Below are 12,158 nucleotides of genomic sequence, written 5' to 3' on the forward strand. Positions count from 1 at the left end.
TGTGTCTACCAATTCATACTAAAAGAAGAATGGTGTTCAGTTCATTGTAGATTAGTAATCCCCATCCTGTTCTGCAACATTAATCTGAGGATCCAGCTAAGACACAGAAGAATGAAAATGAAGCAAAAAGTGATGCCAAATTATTAAATGAGGAAGATGCCATAACTACAATCATCTTGAGAACATCTAACTCTCCAAGGGAATCCATGCACAATACTGTACTGAAAATTCAGTGTCTTTTTAGGCAAGATTTCAGCTCGGAGCACGCTGTGCGAACTTAAAATATTTTATCTCCACTCTGTAGCTGGGTAACAGGGAATCCAAGTTCTGATTGCTTAAGTATTAATGGAACTATCTTAGAGTAGATTATCCAGACCAGTTCAGGACTCAACACAAGCAAATGTTAGACTTTCTATGTCCAATTATCCCAGAGCCAGCTGGATGAGTGCAAGCATCTGCTCCTATCAAATCACCAATTGGTGTCTCCATGCAATAATGTTGCCTAATGCGCTGAGCACAGTTGGAATTGATAAATAGGCTTTCTGCTTAATTTATGACCCCCAGCAGTGCAGGCCAGCATTTTGCTTTTATATAGCTTGCTAATTTGCAGTTCAGAGCTTTGCTATCTGCTCCATTAAACCTCAGCAACCCCTATTTTGTAAGCCAAAAACAAAGGGAAATATTTTAGAATGTAAATGGTTTCACATATAATTCTAATTTATCATTGTGTTTTACAGAGTCATTGATCGCTAGAGTAGTAAAGTGAATTATGGGTTATCCTAAGAATTGCTATCAGGTAGGAAAGTAATCATTACAGTTTTGACATTGCCTTCTATCTACACAATAAAATATTTTTAAAAAAGAAAAAAAAACTTGTTGAATTTTTTTTATCCTATGCCCTTGTATCGACTGAGATTAAAATGTTTAATGGAGGGTACCAGTAGATTTGGGACTAAATGGATTAAGAGGTATATCATGATTATTTAATGCATCTTCATCACTTGAGTGTTAATTCTCTATTATTATGTATTGCAATGTACTGCTGCTGCACAAAACAACAAACTTCATGACATATGCCAATGGTATTAAACCTGATTCTGATTCTGATTTTATGCTATTATGAAATTTGCAAGGGGGGCATGCACACTATTTTCTCTCCCTGCAAACAATTTCATTAGTTACACAAACTCACTGAGCCTTCTTGTACTTCTGGTCGTATTGGAACCACATATCAGTTCGACCTAGAAATAGGAAAACTCATTCAGCCGGATCCAGTGGCAATACAGTACAAATCCAAAGCTCTCCTGCTTCCCTTTGACTGCACTGATTCTCAGTTGAACTATGCGAGCCTGATAAATCATGCTCAGGCCATATTCAGCTAAATGATACCCGTTTTAGTGCTGTTAAGTCTAAAAACAAAATCGTATTAAATATTTTCTCTACATCGTTCCAGGTCAGGGGTTATACAAGAGTAAATGACTAGGCATATTTAGGAAATTGTGCACATTCATAAAATAAGTAACCTACTTTTTTGCCCATTAATAAAGTTTAAATTATCTGTTCAGATTGCCTTGTTCATTTCAGTTTTTTAATTAAAACACCAATGTGCTTTTTACTTGTGTTCATTGCAGAGCCATACAGGAATAGAAGTAGACCTTTCAGCCCCTCAAGTGCAACATAGCATATGATTTCTCCTACAAAGTGCTCAGCTACGGACATTGAATGAGGCAGGCTACATGAAAAGGCTGACAGGTCTGCATAGTGAATTGCTTAGTACATTGGCAGCCCTGACAGAAAGACAGCAATCTGTACTTTGACAGCTGCCCTAAGGGAATAAAGTGTTTCCTTAAAGCATGAGTCTGCTGTCCTCTCTCAGGAAGACTGTATTCGGCTTTTCACCATTGCCCTTGCCGTTGACTGTCACGCACTCTGAAAAGACAGCTGATGCTTAAATGAAATGGCTTAGTCTGAAATGGTGCCTAGCTACTCAATGTTATTCTCCAAGGCAATCCTTAATATCCTCCAACAGAACCAGAAGCCATCCACTGGCAATATTACAGCAACACAAAATGGGAGTGTTGGCAAAACAGAAGGCAGGCAAAACTACTCTGTGTGCTATACTGTATATTGTATTTGAGATGTTTACTTTTAGTTTTGTTCTGTTTTGTAGTCAGGTAGTTGATATAATTGTCAGTAGCACAGAAATAGTAACGTTATGGCTAGAATCAATGGGGATTTGGGGCTCAGTGATATTGTAGTTGTATTAGTCTGTCAGTCAATCATGCATACACCATTGAGAAATGATGTATCTATGTGATTTCCTCTCTTCCTCCTTGTATTACTTTGCTATTTGCCATTCCACAACTGAAATGGGCAGACCTATTGCAATAGCAGCATTTTGTAATACACTGGCAAGGCCAATGAATTGGGCATTCAATTCTGCCACGTACTGCGGAGTTGAACACGGATGAGATAGTGTAAGATTCTTTATGAAGGAGTGGCATACTTTGCCACTTTGTGTGGTGCACTGACTTGTTACAGATATCTTGCATATGTTTATGAGTTGCACTCTGATGCAAATAGTTCTGCAGTGAAGAAATTACATTTCCTTCCCACTTGTCATCCTTCGGTTTGACATAGAGACTCAGGTATCAGTGGCCATTCAGCCTCCTTGTTGAAAACTGTGGATTGACCACAACTACGTGCTGTGCATGGCCTTGGACTGGATAGAAAAGAGGACGAGGAATCCCTCATTGCATTGCAAATTTGGGTGTAAAGGATAACCTTTTAAGTGTAAAGTATATTGTCACAGATAATCTGAAATCCCTCTAAACTCTATGCTTGCCTTTTCAGCTGTTCTCTGTCAAAAGTTGTATTCAATTGCCTTGGAAGAGAAAGCTCTTGCATCCATTCTCCTGCAATGGTGCATTGCAAACCAGAATGTGTTGCAGATATCACCAACTCTACTAGGAGGCCAGCATGCAGAAATTCATGATAACTGTGATCTTAACACTGTTGGCAAAGAGGTTCTAGCTTGGTTGTGTGCTTCTGGTTGTGCCAAGGACAAATGGGATTTTTCATGGAACTTTTTGATGACATCCATTGAAATGACTAACAGATGCTTCACATATTGCTCCTCACAGTGGTGATTGTAGATTTTCTCCAGTATCTCACTCTTCTAGCAAATTATCCTGCTCTATATACCCCCTGCTCATATCCTCTTTCATGTGTCATTCTGGGAGGAATAGCTATAGGTACCCATATCTGGGGCAATTGGCTTGTATAAAAGCCTTGATGTCAAAAAAGTTCCTTAAGACTCCAACACACTGCATGTAAACTTTACATATTCTGAAAAAGTTTGTTCTTTCCAAAGCAATGCACAGAAAAAATGCTGGAGGGACTCAGCAAGTCAGAGGTCAGGAAATGAATAAACAGTTGATATTTCGGGCCAAGATCCTTCTTCAAGACTGACAAATTCCTAGGTGTGAGTTGTATTTTTTCCAAATATAACACTAACCCAGGGATCAAAAGTCAAACAATTAACCTGCAAATTATGGGTAACCTGTTACAAATCTGAGAGGCTGGGGTGGATGACTCCACCTTGCTGCGTGATAGTAATTTTTTATGATGTCGTTAATGTCTGGCAGCATTGAAGAGTGTCACCATCTCCCTATGCCACCATACGTCCTTGTAGAGGAAGTGTGCTCCATCCCTCTTTAATGTATAACGTTTGCTATAATCTGTGCTGCAGATATATATCATGGGTGTGGACTAAGTATGTCCAGAGGGGCAGATAGTCGGACAGTGTATCCATCTTTTGTAAACTCTTCAGTAGCTGCATAGACACCTGAAGAGTAGACTATCTGTTGGATGGAAGCGACCAACAACTCTGATAGAGGCAGATGCCAAGTTGTTAAGCTCATCAGTGGGAGGTGGTGCTTTAGCACTGCTGGCCCACCACCTCGAGGGAGTCCTGATCATAAGCGGGCCGACTCTCCTGAAGACAGGTGGCAGATCAACTGATGATCCCACTGATGACAGCACAGGACAGTTAACATCTTAGTCCACACGTGCTTTTTAAATGCAATTTGTGCATAACTGGCAAAATGAAAGCGATGGGGTCTCTGAAATGTGACACAGAGTGGCCTTCATTGTCACAATGAGATATAAGACATTCATCATACATCTTATGATCACAAATACAAATTCAAACAATGACTGCTATACAACCAAATTTTACTGTCCTTATTTTTGTAAAATCACAATTGAAGAGTGGTGCAGAGAACAGTAAGAGTGGTGTCAATGAATAAAGGCAGGAAACAATCTCACTAAAAAATAAAAGAAGATTAGAAACTAGAAAACATGAACAAAAGAGCACCATATCCAATCATGACACTGTTAGTACTACAATGGGGGATCAGCTAACATCCCCCTAGTTAGATTTCATTAAAATGAATTTTCACCTTGTCATATTATTTCAGAATTAATTCTAAAACTTTTTACTTGTTTAACAGAGAGTTGTACGTATTTCTCAAAGCTGGTAATAGCTCCCACTCTAAGCTTGTTCTATAGAGATATAAATCGGAACAGTGTAGAAAAGGCATTGAAGTTCCACGGCCAGATTTGTGCTGCAGACCCACATATTAATCGATCCAAATAACCTGTCTCCTGACTTTATTCCAGGCTCATGCTGCTCATCTACAAAGAACTGTAGATTTATAATGCAGAATGTGTGAGCATTGACAGACCAATGTTATCATTTACAATGTTAGTGAAGTTTCTGTGTTGAAAACATACCTATTAGCCTGAAAATATGCAGCTGAGTATAATTGTTCTGATCCCAAATTCAATCCAACAAGATAAGGAAATGAGGCTGCATGTCACGAAGCTCCTCACCATCTATATTGTCATCTTTAGAGCTGATGGGTTTTGATGAAACAACTTGCACCTGGAAATCTTTCTACATTGTTTCTTCAGCATTATTAAGTTCTTTCACATTGTTTCAAAGGGCTCCAAAAACCATGGAAGATGGTGGCACTAGATGCTGGAGAGAGTTCTTATGTTCGTTTGTTTCAGGAACAGATTGCATTGGAGTCTAATTTTCTGGCAAACATTGTCTCCTCACACTGTTCTGATCTCAGGAGGTAGCCTTAATAGGACCTCACTACAATACAAATAACTTGATTTCAGCCATTGGGGAGAAGTGACAAGAAGTGGGTGGCTATTTCAATGATGGAGGGGTAGCTGTATGCTCTGATTGGGGGCAGTGGAACTACACAGGCTTCCAGAGGTTAGAGCATGCGGGAGGCACAGCCCATGAGGAGAGGCAACAATGGAAGGAAGATGCTCGAGAGATGCTTGTCAAAGCCTGAGGACCATCTAGAGATGCAGGTACTTTTTGGACCATTGTAGACAGGAGGTCATACTGTGGATGAATTCAGAAGTCTATTTATCAGAAATGTAAGAGGCCATTTCCCTGTTTTGCCAGATGAGCTTTTGATGAAGTCTGCAATACAGAGATGAGCAGCCAAATTTCACAAGCAGCATGTTATATTATATGCTACAGATATTCTGCAAGAATGCTGAGACAACGCTTCTGAGTGAGAATAACCAGATTCCTTTGTGAGAGAAGCACGGATACTTGAGTTTGTTTGCTGAACTTTTGCATCCACATTTAGAAAGGACATTGTGCTGCATGGTGCTATGATTCAGAAGGAACATACCTTGCAGGTGTTTTCTTTACTGGCAAAATGGAAAACATTCCAATTCTGATTTTTAGATCTGCATTCATACAGAGCGAGGCCACTTGTCTACAGTACAATCATCTGGCAAGTGCCAGCAGTTGTAGAGGGTGTAAATCATAAACACACTTAAGTCTGCAGATGCTGGAATTCCAAAGGAACACACACAAAATGCTGGAGGAACTCACCCAGCTATCCTCCTTCCACTTCCCCCACCTTTTATTCTGGCATCTTCACCCTTTCTTCTCAGTACTGGGGATGTATTCACCCACTCTTGGTGAAATCTATTGGATAGTCATTACCTTGAAAATTTTAGAAAAGAGTGAGGAAAATGATCAGCTTTAGTCAGATGCCCATGCTGTGAAATGAATGTATATGGCTTGAATGTCCATTCTTGTAATAGGGAAAAAGTGCCCTGAAGTCTCATTCCAAATGCCACCCTAGTTTTTCCTGTAGTCCTATATCCACAGTAAACACCATTAGATCTGTGAGTGTTGGCGATAAGTAGACATCTGATATTAACACTGGGTAAATAGTTAGGGTGAAAGTGGGTGGAGGAATCCTAATTTGGATGTGTAGCCCTGAAGTTCTTGTTGGGGGCTACTCCTAGGATGAAAGCTGAAGCCACATAGCTGATTTAGCAGGCACCTAGAGGCAGTTGCAGTACCCCTCAGCTATTAGACCATTATTCACTGCTGAGTGAATGCTGTGGCATCTTTGAAAGAGCATTATGCTGATCTGCACTGCAGGTGTCACATAAAGCTTTTTTTTTTGTGGATAACGTACTGCTTCTGAGGGTTTTTAATGTCCCAGTGTTTCACCATCAGCGTACACCAATCCTTCCTGGAACTGCAACCAGTTCTACAGGCATTTTAGCTGAAACTAATGACTATAATGATGTGGTCCATGATCGTTATGCTTGCTGCTCTTGAGAATGAAGTGGAAGCAGCAGAACAAGATCCCACTGTCTTTGCTGAGAGTTAGAAGGAGTACAAGCCCAAGTTGCCCTGGGACATTTTCTGAACCTACACATAGACTTTTCCAGCATCAGTTGAAGACAAATGACAGACAATGCGTGTCCCATGGTGTGCCTTTCAAGTAACCACACCATTGGAAATATGATGGCAATGATGACATAAAATCATGTGTTACTAAATCAACTGAAGTTTATCTTACATTATATCATTTTGATGTTATTTCTGGAATGTCTATTCATGGGCTTCAGGCAAACCTAAAATGAAATACACTGTGCGCATTCCACTTTCTGGGGTTATAGAACAGCACAACATAATACAGGCCCTTTACCCATGATGTTGTGCCAGACTTTTAATCTTCCTTAAGATCAAACTAACCCTTCCCTCCCACGTAGCTGTCCATTTTTCAATCATCCATGTTCCTATCCAGGAGTCTCTTAAACGTCCCTAATGTATGTGATTCCGCATCATCTCTGACAGGGCCTATCATGCACCCACCATTTTTTCTGTAAATACTTACCTTTAATGCTGCCCCCATATCGTGCTCCAATCACCTCAAAATTATGCCTCCTCGTATTAAGTGTTTCCACCCTGGGAAAAAGTCTCTAGCTGCCCACTCGATATAAGCCTCTTATCATTTTGTACACTTCTTTCAAGATTGCTCTCACCCTCCTTTGCTCCAAAGAGAAAAGTCCTAGCTCACTCAATGTATCCTCGTAAGACATTCTCTCCAATTCAGGCAACGCCATGTTACATCACCCTTTCTGAAGTTTCCAAATCCTATTCTGAGTCAGTTTAGTCAAGATCACCAAACACATAATCAAAAATGTACCCAAGAAACATGTAGAGGCTCTAGCCTAATTTAAGGGATTTCTTAAGAAAACTCAATAGAAATTCACTGATTTTCTACTGAAAAGCAGCTTTTGATAGCCATTGGCCCAGTCCCACACTGATCCATCATTTCTGCAAGCAGCAACTACTCTTAGGAGACAATTTGTATTACTGCAGTGTCTGTCTCTTCCTGTGAAAGGAAGCAGGCAGTTCTAATGCAGCCTGGTGATTTCAGTACCTATTAGCACTCGATTTTCCTATTTCCCTTAGTTTACACATACTGAATTGATTTCTAGAAAAATAAACTCTATATTCTACCAATGGAACTAGCTCACAAATGTATTTCACAATTTGGCAGTATTTGAGATGCTGATGATTCTTTCCAGAAGACAGAATTATTAGTTAAGTGCAGACGAACATGGCAACTAAAACACTGAAACATAGCCTTAAAATTTTATGTGGTGAATCATGCAGAGTTTGCATCACTCACTCAGTCACAGGTTCTGCTTGCTAAAGCTTCACAGTTAAATCCACCTAATTTCATGGTTTAGATCATTTCCATATTGATTGCAAGATCTATAGTCACAAATTCTATGCAACATGGGAGCAATGAGTTGTGGGAGGCTGGAGATTGAAGCCCTGCCTCTTTTAAAAAAGCCGATGGTGGATGAAGATTGCATCAATAGCCTAGGGACGGTGCAGGTAAGCAGGAAAATACTTAGATCTTTCAGTTCAATGTCACTTCAATACCAGCTCACTGTCAGATAGCTGCATGAAATGGTTTACGTAGGTTTAATGTGAAGAATATTTGCTACCTCACGATCCATCACTGACAAGTGAAGGAAGGTCGAGGGATAGCTTAGCTAATCAGGTGATTATTATTGGCATAGTCACACGGGGCATATAGTTCTGATATGTGCAAGTGTTGAAATGAACATTGGATTAAAAATTCAATCCCTGTAAGAAAAGGCAGCGATGATCTGTGCAAAACAAAAGGAAAATGCTTTAATGACCAGGAACACAGCTACTCAGCCATTTAAACTTTTTCTGCCGTTTAATCAGGTCCGGTCTATTGACATATTTCGGCTCTTTCATCTTTATAATTCACACAACGTCAGCTTATATACTGTATGTCACCCAGAGAGCATTGTTAATTAAATGTAGATGGACAAAACATCTAATGAGCTGTTTTTATTCATTTATAAAACACTAGTATTTCTGTCAAGGTAAGCATTGTTCAGCCATGTCTCCATTCCCTTGAGAAGGACGTCGTAAACTGCAGCGGTCCTTTTTTTAAAGGTATTCAGATTTGTTGGATTTAGATATTTGAGGCCTCTGATACATTTCTAAGTCAGAAAATAGGTGACTTGGAAGGGACCTGAAGGTGGTGGCATTCCCCTGTATCTGCTGCCTTTGACCTTCGCCATCAAAAGGCCACCAGCTTGGGATCTACCTCTGGAGTTTCTTAGTTGGGCCCTTAGCTCCATGTGGACCATGGGCCTTTGGTGACCTCCCACCTCCATCACCCTCTGAAGTCAATTGAATGGTTGAAGTTCATCAACACTTCTGCAATCCATTGCATCCGCTGTACAAGCGATTGGCCTATACAATTTCACCAGAGCCCTGCTGGCCGGCCTTACCCGTTCCCACCTCTCCTGACAGGGAAATAAGGTTGGACTTTGAGGGGAATGGCTGAGAGAAGTAACAGAAGAACATTATGTAGATGGTACACAGTACAGCCAGGCTGCATTATTTGTAAAAAATATATATTTGCAAAAGTTGAATATGACCATTAGTCTCATTGCCAGTTATGCTCTGAGGGCCCCCTTCACAGTTACTGAGCAGTGATGATCATCCAGGTACACTCCTCCCTTTGTGTTAGATGCCACAACAGTAGATTCCAATATCACTGCAAGGAATGGCCACATTCAGGCACAGATGGGAGAGAATAGTCCATTGCTGCTATGCAGGAAACATAAGGTGAAACAAATTGTAAAGGTTTTTCTGATTGATAAAGTTTTTTTTAAGAAATTGATGATTTTCTCAGTGATTGCTTTATTATTGACATGCACTTCTTGTAATGCCTTATCAGAGAGTTTTCAGCCATCTCAAAACGGAAGTGATTGCCCAAGGGAGAAGGATAGTGGTGAACAAGGAATGAGGTTGGTGTGTGCATTTGTTCGAACTTTGACACAGAAATGTTTTTTTTTACAATATTCAGCCAATCCTGCAGTTGATGCATAGAATCTATAAATTGAGATATCTTCAGGAACTAATAAAGCACATGAAAATTAGCAATTGCACTCAACGACTTGAAAAGTTTGTCACTTTAAAAACCAGATGACATCTTTGCACTGCTCTTTTGCTGTGATGCATAGCCCAATAAATCTATATCACATAAAGTGCACCATTCAACTGATGAACATGTGCCTACTCTGCACATCTTGCCTAATAAAGTTCTCTATCAAATAATAAATTTCAAATGATGAATTAGGGTAAAAAGACAGATTAAATCAGCATTCTCTTCAAATGCTGCCTCACCATCCTTCTTCCATTCCCTGCTATTCCCCCTCATGCATGTTAATTATCCCAAAAGGTGTGACTTGTTTCTTCTGGCTGAATTTAAGCACCGTGTGCTTTGAACATGGAAAAGGGAAGTAAAAGTCTCTTAGTGGCCTCCCACTTGATGGCAACATCATTGCACTAACAATTCACTCTCAAATGCTATGATCGTTCCTTCAGCTTTCAGTATGCCTCACTTTCCTATCAGAACTGGTGGCACATTGTGACAGCTAAACACCAAACCTAGTATTATGCATTGCTAGTGTCAGCAAGGAATTTCATGTCTGGAGCTCCACTAATTCTGTTTCAGAACAGTAAGAATTCCATTTTTACTTCTCAAGATGTTGCCTAACATACAGAGCATTTTCAATACTTTGTGCTTTTTTTTGATATGTGCAAGGAATTGGCACGCAGCTTATAGGAAAGGCCATATGGCACTTGGAAAGTGAAAGAGCAGAAATCTCTTAGATATGGCTTGACCTTAAGTTATAGACCTCAATAATAATATGATCTTTTTGTTGCTATCAAAACAATATAACAAGCACAGAAATGACAGATTCAAACTCATCATTAAATTATCCTATGTTGGGTAAATTTTAAAAATCATGCATAATCTATCCTCCCTCCAAGGATCTCATTCACTAATCTTCAGCTACTCCCCTCTTTGCCCTTAGCACATCTTCTCATTAAGGTCCTCGTAGAATCAAGGCTAGTTATATACCTTTGGAGAGAAAGAATTAATTCAAATTTCGTAGGGCACATTCTCTTTAATTATTACCTGAGTTTTCTTACTGATGAAATGTTATTGTCCTGAAACCTATACTTTGGTTTTCTTTTTTCCACAGTGTATGACCTGACGTGCTGAGTGTTTACCACATTTTCTGTTTCGTCTTCAGCTTTCCAGACTCTGCAGTACGGTACTGCGCTTTTGGATAATGTGTACTGTGGCTGACCTACGCGGTTTTGCAAACAAACATAACAATTGGGCCGGATAATGTTTGACCCAGCTCAAGCCTCGCATTTAAATTCCTTAGGTAACCTTCATAGCAGCAGCAAAATTTGCATCCCAACAAATTCCCTTCCTGTAGTGCTGTTCCATAAGTGGAGCAATCTAGGAATGATGGATCAGTCTTGCCTTGAAATTCCCTCATGGCCATTTGACAACGTGCTGTCAAAAGCATGTTCAGCTCTCTCTGAAGGTCTATAACTATGATTAGAGCCATTTCAAAGCCATTGAATAGAATTTAATAACACTAAAACAAAATAAAATAGAAGATATATTTGACACATATGAATTAAAATAAATATTAATATTTCAAATTAAATCCTAAACCATTCAGCTTCATTTATTGTTTCCATCCAATTCAGCATCTCTTTTCAAATGAAAGGGGTTACCAATTGTATGATTTAGGAACAGATCCCTTATGTTCTTGCAACTTGTAGTCAAGTCCTCTTTCATTCTTCGAAAGTCCATTGGATGTAAGACTAATATATCCAAACTTTCCTAATGAAGAAAATTGCATATTCCAAATATTAGTTTAGTAAACGCTCTCTCTGTTGCATTCAAAACTTTAATGACTTTCCTTAAGGAAGAAGACCAATACTGTATACAGTACTCCAAGTTTCATCAGTGCCTTAAACAACTGTGGCACAACCTTCCTGCTTTTGTATTCATTTCCCCTAACAATCTCTGCTCACTTTCCTAATTACGTGCTCTACCTACATACTAGTCTTTTGTAAATCATGCACCAGAACACCCAGATTGCTCAGTATTTCAGAACTCTGTAATTAGAAACACATACTTCTAGTTTAGTTTTCCTGCCAACAGAACCAATCTCTTTTCCCATTATACTTACCAGACCCTTACCTATCTACGTTCCTCTGAAGCTGCTTCTGTTGTCTTCTAAACTTTCTCTCCTATGTTCTTATGTGTTATTAATAAATTTAGCAACTAATGCAGCCTTCATCCAATTAATACACAAAATAGAACCCCAGTGATGTCCCTGTGACACACCACTTGTTACATCCTGCCAGTCAGAGGAAGACTATT

Source organism: Hypanus sabinus, chromosome 5 (assembly GCF_030144855.1).
Source record: "Hypanus sabinus isolate sHypSab1 chromosome 5, sHypSab1.hap1, whole genome shotgun sequence".
Taxonomy (NCBI): Eukaryota; Metazoa; Chordata; class Chondrichthyes; order Myliobatiformes; family Dasyatidae; genus Hypanus; species Hypanus sabinus.